This window comes from Canis lupus, chromosome 3 (assembly GCF_003254725.2).
Source record: "Canis lupus dingo isolate Sandy chromosome 3, ASM325472v2, whole genome shotgun sequence".
NCBI lineage: Eukaryota > Metazoa > Chordata > Mammalia > Carnivora > Canidae > Canis > Canis lupus.
This window is the reverse complement of record NC_064245.1, coordinates 72,548,032-72,567,179: the sequence shown is the minus strand read 5'-3', so window position 1 is coordinate 72,567,179 and position 19,148 is coordinate 72,548,032. Positions and strand designations below refer to the sequence as shown.

General features: G+C 41.8%; 1 protein-coding gene and 1 long non-coding RNA gene across 19 annotated transcripts in view; one reads left to right on the top strand and one right to left on the bottom strand.

The window, feature by feature from the left end:
• Positions 1 to 2,906: 2,906 nt before the first annotated feature.
• LOC118354269 (uncharacterized) lies at positions 2,907 to 5,421 on the bottom strand. Its single transcript, XR_004814445.2, has 2 exons — positions 5,010 to 5,421; positions 2,907 to 4,238 (listed from the first exon to the last, which is right to left on the bottom strand). It is a non-coding gene; the product is annotated as an uncharacterized LOC118354269 (long non-coding RNA).
• N4BP2 (NEDD4 binding protein 2) overlaps positions 4,994 to 19,148 on the top strand; it is a 122,609-nt gene continuing 108,454 nt past the window's right edge. For 12 of the 18 annotated variants that reach the window (XR_007409942.1, XR_007409943.1, XR_007409944.1 and 9 more), the window contains exons 1-2: positions 5,591 to 5,751; positions 18,693 to 18,794. The gene's annotated coding sequence lies outside the window, so the exon portion shown is untranslated. Of the gene's footprint in view, positions 5,013 to 5,590; positions 5,752 to 6,216; positions 6,432 to 18,692; positions 18,795 to 19,148 lie in introns of those variants that run through there. The other 6 variants (XM_049108663.1, XM_049108659.1, XM_049108657.1 and 3 more) reach the window with 2 other exon arrangements.

The window sequence follows — 19,148 nt, the reverse complement described above, 5'->3', positions numbered from 1 at the left end:
TAAAGTCTACTGGGTAATATACAAATTGCTGTGGGCATAGAGAAAGGAGCAGTTCATTATGTTTGGAGTATCTCGGAGAAACTTTATGGGAGAAAAGGAATTTGAGCCAGATTTTTTTTTTTTTTTAAGATTTTATTTACTTATTCATGAGAGATAGAGAGAGGCAGAGACACAGGCAGAGGGAGAAGCAGGCTCCCTGCAAGGAACCTGATGTGGGACTCGATCCCAGGACCCCAGAGTTCACCACCTGAGCCAAAGGCAGACACTTACCACTGAACCACCCAATTGCCCCTTGAGCTGGATTTTGTAAAGACAGAAGTAAATGAAAATGAATGATTGTTAGCCAAGGATTCAACATCATGGAAAGCAGGTTATATTGGGAAATATATGATTGTCACAAATGCAAGAGTAATGTGATTGTCAGAAAGACTTCAACAGGGATGGTTATAGGATGTAATGGTTCCTTAGTGGTGAATGATATGGAATCTCAGCAGTTAAAAAAAGCTGGAGCTACCACAACATGCTTCTGGACTGAAGTGTGGCTTACTATAAAAAATCCCCCACAAAGACAGAACTGTGGCTGCTATCATTATCCACCAGATTCTCCCAGGCATGAGAAAGCTAACCTTGCCATTCTGTAGTTCTAGTTCTCTGTGGGTTTTTTTGTTTTTTTTTGTGTGTGTGTGCTTAATACTCTCTTTGCCAATCCCATCTCCACCCTTCCCTGTCAACTTTGGAGACTGCCTCATGCCTGCCTACTCACTTATGGAGAAACTGGGTAAAACAAAGATAAATTTCTCAAGAGCATTCCTCAGGGTTTCGAGGCTTGAGGTCTATTTGAAGTCCATTTCTGTAGGATTAGTGGCAGATTTGGACGCATGGGCTGAGAGGCTGGGATTTTATCTTCAAACATATAAAGGAGTGTTTCTTACCAAAGCATGATATGAAATTTTATGCCCTGGGATACTCTCTATGGATAAAGATTTTTGGTCAAGTAAGTTTGGAAATATACATATTTCCTCTCTTTTATAATGTACAATATCATAGTAAAAACTCCGAGAATTTTTTTTTAAAGATCTTACTTATTTATTCATGAGAGACACAGAGAGTCAGAGACACAGGCAGAGGGAAGCAGACTCCCGGCAGGAAGCCTGTAGTGGGACTCGATCCTAGGACACTGGGATCATGCCCTCAAGCCTAAGGCAGATGCTCAACCGCTGAGTCAGACCCTTTACCAGCTTATCCTAAAAACTCTGCGATGGACAAACTGCGATGAGAAGCCTTCCAGTTTAAAAGAAGAAGCCTTCCAGTTTAAAAGAAATGTAAAATTTATTTACCCTCATTTACATATTTTCTTATTTCTTAAAATTTTGAGTAAAGCTAAAATAAATAGTGGGGGGCGGTGAAGTTTATGAGACACAGTCAGATTTGGGTTTTCATGAAGTTTTCACTCAGCCTGCAGTGCCATCGTTCTCCTTATTTTTTCTAGTTTCAGTTTATTTTTGTTTTTTATTTGCTTGCTTATTTTTTGTTATGTTGTTTGGTTTCTCAGTACTGGGTTGACTTTTTTTCTCCTCATTCTGCCCCCCACCCAGCTTTACTGAGGTACACTTGATAAAATGATATATACTCATGTATGTACAATGTGATTTAACATATATTGTGAAATGATTAACACATCCATCACCTCAAATGGTTACTTTGTGAGTGCGTGTGTGCGTGTGTGTATGTGTGTGTGTGTGTGTGTGTAGAATACTTAAGATCTATTCTCTTAGCACATTTAAATTCTCAAAAGTTATCTCCTCTTGGTGGATGTTTTTAATATTCTATTCCTTCCCTCAAGATATTTGTTTCCACGTTAAAAAATTTTCTCATTAAAATTTTTTTAAGCATAACTTTATGCCTTTTATAGACAATTATACAAAAAATAATTTTTCTTCATGATTGAGTCCACTAATATCTGCAAGTAATAATAACTACCATCTATTGAGTCTTTACTTTTACATGGTTTCATTATTTCAATTAGAAAGTGAATATAATAAATGCATTTGAGAGATGAAAGAACTGAATTTTAGAAAGGCTTTAAGTAATTTTCCCAAAGTCACAGAGCTTGCAGCTCTTGTTGAGCTTGGTAAAGCAATCCTGTATAAAGATAAGCCCATCGATATTTTATTTACTTTAGATAACAGCAATATTATTACCCACTATCCAGTTTCCACCAAATTTAAAGTTGAAAAACCTAGGAGTCCAGCATACGTCGGTCCTACTTTCTTTTAGTCAAGTTCTTGCAACAATGCTATTCAAGAGGCGCCTAGGTGGATAAGCTGGTTAAGGGTCTGACTCTTGACAGGTCTTGATCTCCAGTCCTGATCTCTGGGTTGTGAGTTTGGGCCTAGTGTTGGGCTCCACGCAGGGTGTGGAGCTTGAGCTTACAACAACTGCAACAAAACAATAACAATGCTATTCTAAGTTTAATTGGGAATGAAAACAAGTATTTATCAGCTATTATGTAGAGGAAGAAAAAAATCCTGAGACAGATTTTCTTTGATTTGCCATATGCTCCGTTATAGAATAATGCTCACTCATTCTTTCATTCCGCAAATACCCGTGGAGTGTTTATTTTGTACAAGGCTCTGAGTTTGGCAGTGAGGAATAAAAAATTGAATGGGAGATGGAAACTATCCTTAGAATTGATGAACTACTTGGGGAAATTATAAATATGTAAATAATTATAATTAAGCAGAATGCTGAGTCAAAATCAAAGCATAGGAATGTGAAAGCATAGATTATTTTTGATTGGGAGGAAATCATACTTATGTTCTAAACATAAATATATAAACAAGTAGGTTTAGTACTTAGCCATTAAATAGATTAAAGATGGCTTTAGAAAAATAAAACGTAAAAGATTTATGATGCACTGGCTATTTTATTTATAAAAATCCAAGACATTTTCTAAAACAGAAAATTTATTATTTCCTTAAAGGCCAGTCTTTCATATAAAGAAATGACAGTGTTCAACCTATTTAGAATATTAGGTGGTAGGCATTTTGTCATTCTTCAGATTCATCTGGCATTTTAGAGATTTAATATTTTAACTAATTAATTGTAATGTAACCAATTGGAAGATTACAGAGAGCCAGAGTGTGATCAGGAGTAGCAATTTAGTATTGAAAGTACATCAAGATACTCAATCATTCAAAGATTCTTAAATTTCTTCTTTGAAAAGATAGATGATCTTGAATGAGAATGAGCACGAAAAACAATCTATTTATCCAATGTCTTAACCGAAGGCTGATGTCTCACCCTTTGAAAGATGTGTTGTGCTTCTCCTATTGGTCTAGAATTTAAACCAATAAGGAAGGAGAACATTTTTATAAATATTCACAAAGGAAGGCTGGCATTGTGAATGTTGAGTAAAAATTGCTTTGTTCTTCATTTGAGTCTGACTTTCAGAATTTTGTAATGTCGATGTTTTCCTTTTATTAGTGTAGTAAGCATTCGTTTTTTAAAAATTCAGGCTGGGTGATGTCTTGGCTTGAAATATGTTTTCCAATGTTAAGACACTTTGTTATTGTTCAGATAAGACGTGATGAATCTTTAACAATGTTCAAAGAAAATCAAGAATTTAGATGTTTTTATTATCATGAACATATTTCATACGAACAAAATTAATACTAATTTGCTAGATTTGTTTGAAGTTCATAATTACTAGGGTTCTTTCATTTCTGAGTGGCATGTATCACTGCTATTAGTCTCTTTTAATCGCTGTTAATTAACATTAACAGGCAGAGTTAATGTTAGGTTCTCGGCAATAGCTATTTGTATCTTGAGTTTCTGGGTACTTTATTAAAATTTTTGCTGTCTTGAAATTTAATAAAAGCATTAATAAAGGTTTTTATATTGTGATTTCTTTATGGAGACCAATAATACAATAAATCATACAATTTATATTTTTGTGTCTAGTTGGTTTCATTAGAAAATCTACCATCCTGAGGCTCTCTGCTTAAGTATTTCTGATTCTAAAAAAAAAAAAAGCAACAACAACAACAACAAAACCCCAAAAACAAACCACTAGAATGTTTTCATTGAATGTGAGTAGGTATTCCAGTTAGACCCAGATGAAGATAAAAATCCACTTGAACTTTCTCCAAATTTCCACTTAGTTTAAAGCAATTACTACAACATTGACTGTCTCTTCGACGCAGAGGAATACTTGGTCAGGAGGCTATTTTGCTTCTCTGAAAAACAAGGAAGATGGAATGAAAAGTCATCGCAAGGGGAGTCGGTCAGAGGGAGAAAAAAGCGGATCAGCAAAACCACCAGCACCAGAAAGCAAGGGTGAAAAAAATTCGGGTAGCTGCAAACACTGATTTCATGTCAGAACACAGAAAAAAACAAACAAAAAACAAAACAAAGAAAGCAGAGTTTAGGAGGAGAAATGGAGCAGGCGTAGGAGACGGGCTCCTAGCACAGGGATCGCAGCGGGGGAAGAACACCTCGTTGCTTTTCCTCGGCGTCTCACAACCCAAGCTCTCCCTGGAGGGCAAAGGGCGGTGCGTGCAGTTTTGCATTGCAAACAAGTCCACGTCTCGGTGCTGCCGCCACCTCGTTCCGACCGCCGTCGGCGGCGCGGGTCGGGGGCCCGGTTGGGAGTCCGTCCACCCCTTTGTCTCCCCGCGGCCAGGGGGCCGCTGAGCCCGGGAACCTCCGCGCTCGGCGCCGCGCGCGCAACCGCAGGGTTCGCGCGCCCGCCGCCCCCGCCGCCCCCACGGTCCCGCACGCCCCGCCCCCCGCCGCCCCCGCGGCCCGCACGCCCCGCCCCCCGCCGCCCCCGCGGCCCGCACGCCCCGCCCCCCGCCGCCCCGCACGCCCTCGCCGCCCCCGCCCGCCCCTCGGCCCGGCGTCCGCAGCCCAGTTAGGCCCGGCTGAGGCGCTCCCGCTCGCCGCGCGCCCTCCCGACTCGCCGCCGGGACCCGCGCGCAGGCGGCCTCCCCCGCCGCGACTAGTACCGAGTACGACCTTGTGTTTCTGTTTTTGGTTTTCTGGTTCGCGAGCGTGTAGAGGGCCGGAAGCAGCTGCGCTTTCCCGCGCCCTTTACTTCGGCAAATACTTGGGGCCCCTCCCGGATCACGTCCACGGGCTCAGAGCAGCTGCCCCCCCGCCCCCCCAGCCGGACACGTCGAAACGGGCTTGCTCCTCCCAGGGGCCGCCCCGCCACGGAAGGGGAAGCGCGGGAGTTCGGGCGAGCTCTTCAGGGTTACGGGGGGCGCCGGGGGGCGGAGGGAGCACCGGGAGCGCCCGCGGGCCCGGTCGGGTCCCGGAGACACCCCGCGGGGCGGGCCACGCGCCATGGCGGAGCTCGGGGATGAACCGGAGGTCGCGGCGGAGGGCGGCGAGCCAGCCGCGCGACGTGGCAGCCATTTCCTACTCCCCGAGACCCCTCCCCATTCGGCCGCCCCCCGCCCCCCCCCCGCGGCTGGCTGCTGCCAGGCTGCTCTTCCCGGGCCGGACGGAGAGCGGCAGTGTGTCCCCGCCCGGCCGTCGCCGCGCGTCTCCCTCCCCCGCCCCCCGCCCCCCCCCCCCCCCCCCCCCGCGCGGCCGCCGCCGCCGCCGCCGCCGCCGCCGCCCGCCCAGCGCCGCGCCGGAGAGCGCAGTGGCGGCGGCGGGAAAGGGCTGCGGATCCGCAGCGCCGCGTCGCGCGCTCGACGACGCGGCCCCGGCCTCGACGGCCTCCCCCCGCTCCCGGAGCAGGTAAAGGCGGCGGGTGGTAGGCGGGGCGGCGGGGCCAGGACGGAAGGGACTCCGGGGCCGCGGGCCGCAGCGGAGGGCCCGAGGCAGCGGCGGGCGGCGCTGCGCCTCCAGCCCCAGCGCCCCAACGTGGGGGCCGCGGCCGCGCGGACGGGAGGGAAGTGAGGCGTCGGCGAGAGGCGGGCCCTGGCGCGCAGCCCGAGGCCGGCGGGGGCGGGGGCGGCGGGCGGCGGCCGCTTCCCCGGGTCCCGGGTCCCGCGTCCGGTCCCGCGTCCCGGGCGGGCCTCCAGGCCCCAGACACACCCCTCTCGGCGCCGGGGGCTTCTCCTCGGCCGGTTCCCGCCGGCGCGCGACCTCGTGCCCCCGCGAGCGCCCTCGGCGTTTCCCAGGAGGCGCCTTCTGGGAACTTCGGGCCACCCTCCCGGGCACGTCGTCGTAGCGAAGCCGTGTATTTACTCCTTCCTTCAGTATCCAGACACAGCCTTGCACTCCACGCGTGCCGATTTGGGGGATCCTGCGGGCACGCGGCCCGGGTCGCTGTTGTTTGCGCCTCCGTGACCCTCGTGCGCACCCGCCCCTCCCCCGCCGCAACTTTGATCCTCGCCGGGACCTTCCTTGAACCCTTCCGCCCCCCGGACCCGCTCCGAGATGCCCGTTTGGAAATCCGCCTTCGCCGGGCTCGAGTGAGTCACCTGCCCGGGGGCGCCGTTCATGCCTTAGGCTCTAATGGCTAAAACCGTAAATTGCGTGTGTGGTGGTCCCCCGGGCCCCGGCCCCCGGCCCCCTGCCCCCCCGCCCGAGAGGGAGCTGGAGTGACAGAGTGTACATGCCAGGTCACGCCCAGTGTGGCTTTTAAAGAAGCTTCCATCGGGCAGCAGCCTGGAGAAGTAGGGATCTGGGATTTGCGGCAGGGACAGGTTTGTACACATTCTCGCCATGCAGTGGTTGTAATGTCTCCATAGCACAGTTGCGACTCGAAGGCGGGATTGGCTGGTTTCTCTACTCGACATCTTCGAGCCAATCAGGGCGCGCTGCTTGCCTGGAGACTGGTTAACTCCGAAAAGGTGGGGATTGGTGGAGCGCAGGGAAGAAAATCCTGGCTATCAACCTGGCTTGGGAGTGGGGGGGGGTGTGGAGGAGAGGAAACAGGGACTGATTTGCGGATGCCTCTCTTCTCTCACTTTTTTTCTTTAATTAAAAAGAAAAAAAGGTTATCTTTTTCTCTCGCACATCAGCCTTTTCGTTCCTTTTTTATTATCTCTATTGTTTTCCTCCCTCCCAAACATCCAGCTCTCTTTTGTAACTCGTTTTCACCATCTTTCATTTTTCAATGAGAGAAAGAATCCTCCTTATACGCTGCGAGATGTAAGCGTCATGTGTTTTGTGTTGTTGATAGAGTCGGCGTGGTTCAGTTTTCTAATGCTGCTCATTTTTAAAGGTCAGAGATTACATCCACGGTTTTTAGTACCGTACCTATGCTAGATAGAGCCGTTATCATTTAAGTGATGATCGTGCCAGGGTGGGGGTGGGGACCCTGGGAAGAAATGGCTGCCTTTTTTTTTTTTATTTTTTTTTAGACTTTTATTTATTTATGGTAGTCACACAGAGAGAGAGAGAGAGAGAGAGAGAGGGGCAGAGACACAGGCAGAGGGAGAAGCAGGCTCCATGCACCGGGAGCCCGACGTGGGACTCGATCCCGGGTCTCCAGGATCGCGCCCTGGGCCAAAGGCAGGCGCTAAACCGCTGCGCCACCCAGGGATCCCCGAAATGGCTGCTTTTGTACGGGGAGGCAACAATTCATGAAAAAAAGTCTATATCAATTCAAACAAACAAACAAACAAACAAACAAAAAAACAAAAAAGAGAAAAACAAAGCCAGTACAAAATCCCAGGGCAGAAAGAAACCCACCGTACTGATGAATGTTAGTTTGTATACCTGTTGACTTTGATAGCTTTGAGGAGAAGAGTAAAGAGGGCTCAAGTATTGGACTAAATAGAAAAAGTGGGCTTAAGTTACTACAGAAGAATGTTTTTTCTTTATTCAAGTAGGCATAGTAGCTTGTACTCCTCAGAGGCGAAATAAATATCAGTGTAGGTACATTTTGGATTATTTTATGTACCACTACACAATAAAAAACAATTCAAAACTCCAAGTAACAGTGATATGCCATTGATTTTAGGATGTATCCTTATTGCAGAATTATAAAAATGTCTTAAAATTGATGATGTATGGTATATTTTGTCACATAAACATTTTCCATCTATAATGAATAGTTCAATTTGCTTATATAAAACTATACTCGGATTTTTTTTATATATACGGGATTTAACATTACTCTATAAACCAAGGTTTATTTAATTTACTTTTTTTTTTTAAGATTTATTTATTTATTCATAAGAGAGAGAGAGAGAGAGAGGCAGAGACACAGGCAGAGGGAGAAGCAGGCTCCATGCAGAGAGTCTGACATGGGACTCCCATCTGGGGGCCTCCAGGATCACCGCCTGGGCCAAAGGCAGGCACCAAACCCCTGAGCCACCCAGGGATCCCCAAATTTACTTTTAAATACCTTCCTACCCACTCTACTCAAGTTTTAAAATATGTTTAGGTAGTCAGACTGTTGGAAGAATCTCAGCCTTGTTCTACATACATTATTTCAGTAGATACATCTAGATTCAGGTTAACTAATCTGTGCTATCCAAACTCACATAGTTTTGAAAATAAAAAAAAATCTCATTAATTTCCATAAGGGAAGAAGCTAGCTAAGCCAACTAGGTTTTTAGGATTATTAGGGAAATTTGTAGCAGGAGGAACCCACATGTTGCACTTGGCTGAGCACTGGCTGTGGGTGTACCAGTTTCACTAAACATCACTAGACTGATGGTGGACACTATTTTTCTAAACATGGATTGTTCATGCCCTTTGATCATCTACTAGGTATGTTTCTCTTAAAATTTTGAGAATGGTCCAAATACATGGTTATTAGTGTCTTTTTTTCCTGAAAATATTTTTCTCTAGCTTGCTCTTCTACTTTTTGTTTACTTTTATTTGTCAGAAGTTTAAAATGTTCATACATGAATCCATCATTCTTTTCCTTTGTCATTGCTTTCATATTTCCTATTCATAATTTTATTTCAAATTAAAAAATTTCATTGTTCTACAGATGTGATTATTTTTCCTAATATTTGTAAAATTTGAATTTAGGATAAATTCAGAATTTAGGATAAATTCTAAGCATAAATTCATAATTCCAAGGTGATACCATCTAATCGTTTTTACAAATTACTGTTAAATTATCTTACCACTCTTAAAAACTTTAATCTTACTTTCTTGTTTTGGAAAGCCTTTCTTTTACATATAAATTTGGAGAGGACTTTTTCTGGACTCTTGATTTTTTAAAATAGTTCCTCAGTCTTTTATAGGATTTTTGTGCTTGTACCATTTAATTTTATTGTTACTTTCATAATATGCATTAGTTTGTTTTTTAGTAGGCTCCATGCTGGGAGCTGACTAAATGTGAGGCTTGAGCTCTCAACCCTGAGATCAAGACGTGAGCTGAGATCAAGAGTCAGTTGCTTAACCAATTGAGCCATGCAGGGACCTCATCATAAAATGCATTAGTATTTAGAGAGAATTTCCCCGTTATTAAAAAAAAAAATTTTTTTTTTGTATACATCCTTTATCCATTAAACTTAAGAATTAGTTTGGGAAACTGACATGAATAATATTTACTTTTTTGGTTCTGAAGCAGGGCTTTTTTTTTTTTTTTTTTTTTTTTTTAAGTAAAGCCCAACACCGGGCTTGAACTCTCAAGCATGAGATCCAGACCTGTGCTGATGACAAGTCAGTTGCCTAACCAGTTGAGCCACCCAGGCGCCTTGAAGCAGGGCATCTTTTTTTATTTTTTTAAAATTTTTAAATTTTTTATTTATTCAGAGGCGGAGAGAGAGGCAGGCAGAGAGGCAGAGACACAGGCAGAGGGAGAAGCAGGCTCCATGCTGGGAGCCAGATGTGGGACTTGATCCCGGGTCTCCAGGATTACACCCCAGGCTGCAGGTGGCGCTAAACCGCTGTGCCACCGGGGCTGCCCAGGGCATCTTTAAAAAAAAAAATTCTGTGTTTGAATTTTATTTCTCCTGCCTGCAGTGTTTTACTGTTTCCTCTGTCCTTCTCCCCCCTAACCTTTGAACCTTTGGTATATTTCCAGTATATACTTAACTGCTATGCTGCGCTCCTTCATCCTCCTAGTAACTGAGCTTCACTGAATCTTCCTTTTGTTTCCTGCTAACACTGGTCCCAACCTAATTACTTTAGGTTTACAGGTATTAAATAAATATTGGCATGAATAAAGGAGATACTTTACTTTTAAAAATATTTCTCTCTGTTATCTGTATTCTGGTAATTCTCTATCTTCAACCCAAAGCTCTTTTCTTGATAAATGGACTCATGTATCATCTATCTTCATGACATGTCCATTTGTACGCTCCCCACAGGTACTTCAAACTAAGCATATCCCGAACTGTAGTCATTAACAACTTTATTCTCCCACCCTCAAACCAAAAATAGAGAATAATAGGCTGTTTCTTTTCAGTCTTTCTAGGGGAAGATTAAATGAGATAATGCATGTGTGATAAGAATTCAGTAAGTAGTAGACATTGCTAATAATAACTTGGCAGAAACGTGGGCTATTTCTTGTCCTCTCTTTTTGCTTTCACATTCTCATTGATCACTGAGCCCTGTTGGATTCTTTCTTCTTAGTAGTTCTTGAATCTCTGCCTTTTCCCTGTCCCTAAGGTTACCTACCATCCTGCTCAAGGTTAGCATCCTCTCTCACGTGGATTGCTGCAATTGCCTCCTAAGTGGTTATTCTTGCCAGTCTTGCCTTCCAGTCCTCCTCCCTTACTCCCCCCATTGTAGCCAGAGAGATCTATCTGGCACATTAACTTCCCTGCTAAAAACCTTTTTTTGTGGCTTTTCATTATTTTTGGATAAAGGCTGAACTTCTTTATTTGGCATTCAGGATCCTCCTGATCTGGCTTTCTTTCTTTCTTTCTTTCTTTCTTCTTTCTTTCTTTCTTTCTTTCTTTCTATATATATTTTTTTAAAGATTTATTTATTTATGATAGAGAGAGAGAGAGAGAGGCAGAGGGAGGGAGAAGCAGGCTCCATGCCGGGAGCCTGACGTGGGACTCGATCCCGGGGCTCCAGGATCACACCCTGGGCCAAAGGCAGGTGCCAAACCACTGAGCCACCCAGGGATCCCCTGATCTGGCTTTCTATTTCTCTCTTCATCTTCATCCTCTCTTGCTTTCTCCCTTTGTCTTTAGTGTGCTCTTCATACTCAGTTACTTGGATTTCTTCTTTAAGATGTCAAGTTTGTTAAATCTAGTCCTGAGAACAGGAGCTTCTCTCTGTTTGGAATGCCTTCTCTAATTCTGTTTCCCTTCTCTTGGGATTTGTTATCTCACACTTGTCTTTCAGGTGTCAGTCAGTTTGATAGCTCTATGGGGAAGCTTTTTTTGATATCTCAAGGCTTGGTTTCATGATCATTCCATGTCTTCTGTTTGTTTCCCTAGCCAACTCTATATTATCACATTGTAGTAGTTTGCTTATCTGTTTCTCTCACCATGTAGTAGTTAAGATGTAATGAAAAAGGTGAATTGACTATCTTAAAAAATGATGGGATTTGCATAGAGGGAATTTACTTATTTCGGGGTTTACCTAGTAGGGAAGGGAAGGAGACACTATATCTGATAGATGAAAGTTTTCTAAGTTAGGAAACACATACTAGGTAGGCCCTTTTATAGCTTCGATGAAATCTTTACATAAAAATCTTCACATAAAATTCCTTTTTTTTTTTTTTTTTTAAGATTTTATTTATTCATGAGAGACACACAGAGAGAGAGAGAGAGGCAGAGACACAGGCAGAGGAGAAGCAGGCTCCATGCAGGGAGCCTGACATGGGACTCGATCCGCGGTCTCCAGGATCAGGCCCTGGGCTGAAGGCGGCACTAAACCGCTGAGCCAACTGGGCTGCCCCTACGGAAAATTTCTATATGTTCAGTTTCTCGTTAGGACTTTTTGGATTGCAAGTAATAGATACAGTTTGAAATCGCCTATAGAGGGAAAAGTTACTGGTTTAATAACCACATAACATAAATTGTATGGCTAGAGATGGCCATGAGGGCTAAGGTAGGAACTTACCCATTGTCCTTCCTATACTTAAAATCTGCATCCTGGTGCCATTTCTCCTATGATGGATATACTTCACATGGTGGGACCTGGTTCCTTCTTGCATAGGCTTATCTATTTAGAGCCTTATGTCTGAGGTTTTAGTAGATTTGGCCACATGTCCATCCCTTGACCAATTTCTGTAGCCGAAGAGATGAGGTGCTCTGCTTAGTCTAGTGTAGATAATGTTACGTGCTCATTTATGTGTCAGGAGTCTGCTAGCAGACCCCTGGTGGAGTAGGGCAGATGGAGTTCTGGGCAGACACAAAGAATATTCGTTATAATTCTTAACCATTCTTCTGATTATAAATTTATTTTCCCAGGTACTTTATTGTGAGAAAGAGATATTCAGTATTACATACGTGAGTATTCCAGGTACTGAAATGGAAAGTCTAATATGTTAAGAACTAATTTGGGTTTTTGGTTTGTGCTGGAATGTAACAAATACTTATTGAAGTCTTATTTGCCAAATAACATGCTACCTGGGAGATGTGTACCGACTAGTAGTCTAAACAAGTAAATACAGAGGTGTTAAGATAGAGGTATATCTAGGATGCAGCGGGAGCTGTGTCTAAGTCAGACTTTAGGATAGTGGAAAACTCTTCTGAAGGAAAGTTAATTAAGCCAAGAAATATGAGTTGGGTGGGATGGTATAGAGGGACTTTTGGACAGAACATCTGTGAAGCACAGAGATGTGAAGTGTCCTATATTGTTTGGGAAACAAATAATTAAATACAGAAATAAGAGAGTTCTGAGGAGGAATAGAGAAAGAGGAAGCTAGGGGTACATAAGGGACCAGATCATAGAAGTCCTTGAGTGCTTTATCAAGGAGTTGGAACCTGATCTTGAAAGCTGTAGAGCCACTGAGGGATTTTAAGCTGGAGCTCTCAGACTTGAAGTGCCTATGTAATATCCAAGTGATTATGTCTGTCAGGCAGTTAAGTATGTTGGCGTTTTAGAGAGAATTCTTTGCTGAGTCATAGTTACAGGTATTGAAACCATGGGGTTAGATGGGCCTAGAAAAAGCTGATGGAGCAGAAAATTGGGGACAGAGTCTAGGGGAACAGTGGTATTGAAAGAATAAGCAAAAGGGAAGGAATCAATGGAGACTGAAAGGGCAGCCAGAGAAAAACCAGAGAAAAAGCTACAGGAGGAAAATTGCTTTGGATTAAGAGGTCAACAAGAAGTGGGAATTTGGAACAACAAATGTAAATTATTATTATTACTTTTTAAAAGATTTTATTGATTTATTCATGAGGGACACAGAGAGAGGGGCAGAGACACAGGCAGAGGGAGAAGCAGGCTGCATGCAGGGAGCCCGATGTGGGACTTGATCCCAGGTCTCTGGGATCATGCCCTGAGCCGAAGGGAGATGCTTAACTGCTGAGTCACCTAGGCGTCCCTAAATTATTATTTTAAAAAACTATATGCAGAGATTATTAGGAATTTGGTTAGTCTGAGTTAACCTGATGTTATCAATTCTGAGTGCATTGAGAAAATCAGATTTCTTTGTCTTTTTTTTTTAAGATTTTATTTTTAAGTAATCTCTAAACCCAGTGTGGGGTTTGAACTCACTGAGATCAAGACTGGCATGCTCTACTGACTGAGCTAGCCAGGTGGCCTGAGAATACCAAATTTCTAAACAGTTTTTTCAATGGAAGAATTTGAACTTTTTGGAACTAGACTTTTTAGACTTTTTAGAACTAGACTTTAGGAAGGAAAAGATGGAGACTTTTTTTGGTAGGTGATGGTTCATAGGAAAGAAGTGGTTGAAAAAAAAAAAAAAAAGAAGTGGTTGAGTAGGAGATGGATTAGAGTATATGTATAAATTCTAGTAGATAATAGAGTATTTTGCATGTAGTCTCAGAAGCTGTAAAGATCCAGTACATCTATTCTATCACAGGATGCAGAGTTGGTAATTGATTATGTAGTTATAACTAAATGTAGTTCACTTCTCAGGATTTCTATTTGTGATTTTCTTTCCTGTTCTATTTCTGACTCCAGTTCTCTTAGTGAACTTTTTTCCTTGCTAAACACCTCTTATTTTTTTTCCCTTTGTGGTTAAACTTAACCCTTATTTATAGCTTTATTTAAAAAATCTGTAAGCATATACCATAAAATTTACTATCTTAACCATTTTTAGATGAACAGTACAGTACTGTTAACTGTATGTACGTTGTTATTACAATAGATCTCTAGAACATTTTCCTCCTGTAGAACTGAAACTATTCCTACCGAACAACTCTGCTTTTCTCCTTTTCTGCCCATGGCAACTATCATGCTACTTGCTGTTTCTAAGAGTTTCATTACTTTAGATACTTTATATAAGTGGAATCATACAGTATTTGTATTTTTGTGACTGGCCTATTTCACTTAGCATAATGTCCTCAAAGCTTATCCATGAAGGATTTCCTTTTTTGAGGCTACATAATATTCCATCATGTTTGTTTGTATATACACCATGTTTTTTTTTGTTTTAAGATTTATTTATTTATTCATGAGAGAGACAGAGAAAGAGAGACAGAGAGAAATAGGCAGAGGGAGAAGCAGGCTCCTTGCAGGGAGCCCAGTGCAGGACTCGATCCTGGATCCTGGGATCACGACCTGACCGGAAGGCAAGTGCCCAACCACTGAGCCACCCAGGCATCGCACACCATGTATCTTTATCCATTTTTCTGTTAGGGAACATTTACGTTGCATGGACATTTTTAGTTGCTTCCACTCTTGGCTATTGTGAATAATGCTGTGGTGAACATGATTGTGCAAATATTTTGTGGGGATCTTGTTTTTATTTCTTTTTGATGTATACTCCAAAGTGAGAAAAATATCATAATCATAATCTATTTTTGATTTTTGAGGAAACTCCTATATTGTTTTCTGTAGCAGCTACACATTTTATTTATTTAATTTTATTAAAAAAATTTTAATTCCAATATAGTTAACAGTGTTAAATTAGTTTCAAGTATACAATATAGTAATTCAGTCTATATATTACTCAGAGCTGCACATTTTACATTACCATTAACAATACACAAGGGTTTAAATTTCTTCCCATTATTACCAACACCTTCCCCCCCCCCCCCGCCTTTTTTTTTTGTTTTGTTTTTTGTTAGTGGCTATCCTAACAGATGTGAGGTGATATCTCATTATGGATTTTTGTTTGTTTGTTTTTAAAGATTTTATTTATTCATGAGAGAGAGAGAGAGAGAGGCTGAGACACAAGCAGAGGGGGAGAAGCAGGCTCCATGCAAGGACCCCAATGTGAGACTCAATCCCAGGACTCCGATCTCCAGACTCTGGATCATGCCCTCATGCCCTTAGCCAAAGGCAGCCACTCAACCGCTGAGCCACCCAGGCATCCCACCCATGTTTTCTTCTAGAGTTTTATGATTTCAGGTCTTATGTTTAGGTCTGTAACCCATTTTGAGTTAATTTTTGTATATGGTGTCAGGTAAGGGTCCAAGTTCATTGTTTTGCATGTGAATATCCAATTTTCCAAGCAACCATTTGTTGAAAAAACGATCCTCTCCGCATTGTATAGCCTTGGCATCCTTGTCAAAGATTACTTGACTCTAGGGGTGCCTGGGTGGCTCAGTTGGTTAAGCAACTGACTTTTGGTTTCAGCTCAGGTCATGATAATGAAATCGAGTTCTGCGTCAGGCTCCATGCCCAGCGTGGAGTCTGCTTGGGACTTTTTCTGTTTTCCTCTCTCACCCCTTTGGCCACTTCCCTGGCTGTTGTTCGCTAGCTCTCTGTTTCCCTGTCTCTCTCTCTCTCTCTCTTTCAAATAAAGAAAGAAACAAAGAAAAAAAGAAAGAAAGAAAGATTATGTGACTGTATATGTCAGGATTTATTTCTGGGCTCTATATTCTAGTGCAGCTGTTCTGTTTCTTTATGCCAGTGCCATACTGTTTTGATTACTGTAGTTTTGTTAATATGTTTTGAAATCAAGAAGTGTGAAGCCTCTAGCTCTGTTTTAATTTCTCAAGGTTGTCTTGTTTGTCTGTTCAAGGTCCTTTTCTTTCTTTCTTTTTTTTTTTTTAAGATTTTATTTATTTATTCATGAGAGACACAGAGAGAAAGAGGCAGAGACATAGGCAGAGAGGGAAGCAGGCTTCATGCAGGGAGCCTGATGTGGGACTTGATCCTGGGACTCAGGATCACGCCCTGGGCTGAAGGCAGACGCTCAACCTCTGAGCCACCCAGGTGTCCCATGGGTCCTTTTCTTCATTTAAAAAATTAATTTTCTAACTAGGTTCCACACCCAATATAAGGCTTAAACTCAGAACCCTGAGATCAAGAGTCATAGGGTCCCCTGGCTGAGCCAGCCAGGAGCCCCTTCTTCAGTTTTATACTTTAAGATTTCTTCTTTCTGTTTCTTTCTTCTCTTAGAGTGTGATTGAATTTTTCTTCTCAGGACACATACGGATAGATAACCAGGTATAATCTTTACTCTGCTTTATGAAAACTTGTCATATTTGATTTAGAAATTCCAAATAAAGGGTTGGTATATTATTTAAAGGTTTTATTTATTTAAATGAGAGAGAGAGAGAGAGCGCAAGCGCACATGAGAAGGGGGGAGGAGCAGAGGGAGAAGGGAGGCCGACTCAGACCTCAATCCCAGGACTCTGGGATCATGACCTGAGCTGAAGGCAGGTGCTTAACAGACTGAGCCACCCGGTTCCCCCAAGGGTTGGTATTTGGATTAAAAAAGGATTTTTTACTATGCAAACAAACTGGTTTACTTGAAGCATAGTACATTTTAAAAACTTTGGCAAAAAACTTAAGCATATAAAATAGAATATACTCATTGAACTCTTATACAGTTACCTCCTAGATTCAATAATTGTTAATAATTTTGCCACATTTACTTTCCATATGTGTATATATAAATTTCCTGAGCCACTTAAAAATAAAGTGAAATTTATTTTTTGTTTTTTCCTTTTTGAGTATTATAAGTATATATTTTGGGCTTTGTTAAATTTCATTTAAGGATTTAATTTGAAATTTGCTCTTTTAAAAAAATTACAAGAAGGTATATTATCTTTAGTGTATATCTTCCAGGAAAAGGATATTCTCTGATATAACTATAAAACCATTATTATTCCTACCAAAATTATCAATAATTCTCTAATATAATATTCATACCATAGTCTTATTTCTCCATTTGTTCCCAAAACAGGTTTTACTTTTTTTTTTTTAAATTTACTTTTTTAGGAGGGAAGGGGCAAAGGGAGAGGGGATAGGAAGAATCCTAATCAGGGTCTATGGCCTGCATTCATCCTGATGCAGGGCTTGATCTTATGACCCTGAGATCATGACCTGAGCCAAAATCAAGAGTTGGATGCTTAACTGACTGAGCCACTGAGGCACTTTATTTATTTATTTATTCATTCATTCATTCATTCATTCATACCAGTTCAAATCAAGACCTACCTATTGCACTTCGTTATATCTTGAGTTTTTTTTTTTTTAATATGAAACTGCCTCTTATCTATCTTTTCACCACCCTCCGTCTCTTACTCCATGATACAGATTTGTTAGTTCTGTTGAGAATGTTGGACGTTTTTTATTTACTCATGATATAGTATAACTTGTTACTCTATTCCCTATATTTTCTATAAATTGGGTGTTAGGGGGTGCCTGGGTGGCTCAGTCAGTTAAGTTTCAGACTCTTGACTTGGGCTCAGGTCATGATCTCAGGGTCAGGAGATCAAGCCCTTCCTTGGGCTCTGTGCTGAGCATGGAGCCTGCTTAGGATTCTCTCTCCCTCTCCCTCTGCCCCTTCCCCCTCCCAAAAAAATTTATTTATTATTTATTCATTCATTCATTCATTTATTCATTTATTTTTTTTCCAAAAAAATATTTAATTGGGAGTTAGATCTAAAGGTGTTTCAGATTCAGGTTAAAGATTTTTGGAAGAGTACTTTATTTAGTTATGCTGTGTATGCATGTTGTTTCATATTAAGAGCACATAATATTTAGTTTTCCCATCATTCTGATGCTCTGTTTGATCATTACCAGATTATTTTTATTGTAAAGGTATCTTTTTGTGGGTCGCCTGGGTGGTTCAGTGGTTGAGCATTGCTTCAGCTCAGGGCGTCATCCTGGGGTCCTGGGATCAAGTCCCACATTGGGCTTGTCTCAGGGAGCCTGCTTCTCCCTCTGCCTGTGTCTCTGCCTCCCTCTCTGTGTCTCTTATCTTAAAAAAAAAAAATCTTAAAAAAAAAGTTATCTTTTTGCATCTAGTAAGTCCTCTGCGGTGGCACTTTGGCACCAGGTAATCTCTATCAATCTTAAACCTAATGGTGATTTTAGCCTTCATTGGTTGCTGATTCTTGTTCAGTTACTTGTTATAAATATTAACATTCTATTGTTCCTTTTACATTCCTTTTGCATAGTCATCTTCCATGAAGAAGTTTCCCTCATTAGTTAGGGCTACTTTGTTACCTTGAAATAATGTTTTACCTGAAGAATAAATGCTTAGTTTTTTCTTTTAATATAACCATTTTCCACAGTGTAATAGTTACCTCCAGTGGTGGCAAATGAGGTTGATCTTTTTTTTTCTTTTTGCTTTTGTGGCTTTCTCTGTGGAATATTATATGTATTTATACGTATTACATGTTTTGAACTTTGATTTCATTTAGGATTATAGTTTGACATAAATTTAAATTTGCCTTTAGTATATACATAAAATATTTTATTTATTTTGGCAGTAAAGAAGACATGTTGGATAACAGGAAGAGTTATAGAGTTTGCAGATATCAACTGTGGCCTTAATAAGCAAGCACGTTAGTAGCATCAATGCCAGACAGATGGTAAGTATTGTTAAAGTCACAGAGTATGAATATTTTACACATAGGTTTTCAAGCATTTTTATTTGAGTGATTAAAAAAATCTCTTGGAAACTGTAGTTACAAATTTTGTTACTAAAATTTCTTTTTTTTTTTTTTAAAGATTTTATTTATTTATTTATGAGAGACACAGAGAAAGAGAGGCAGAGACACAGGCAGAGGGAGAAGCAGGCTTTATGCAGGAAGCCTGATGTGGGACTCTATCCCGGGACTTCAGGATCACACCCTGGGCTGAAGGCAGGCACTAAACCGCTGAGCCACCCAGGGATCCCCCATGTTACTAGAATTTCTCAAAGAGCTTGTGTTTGCGTAAAACAA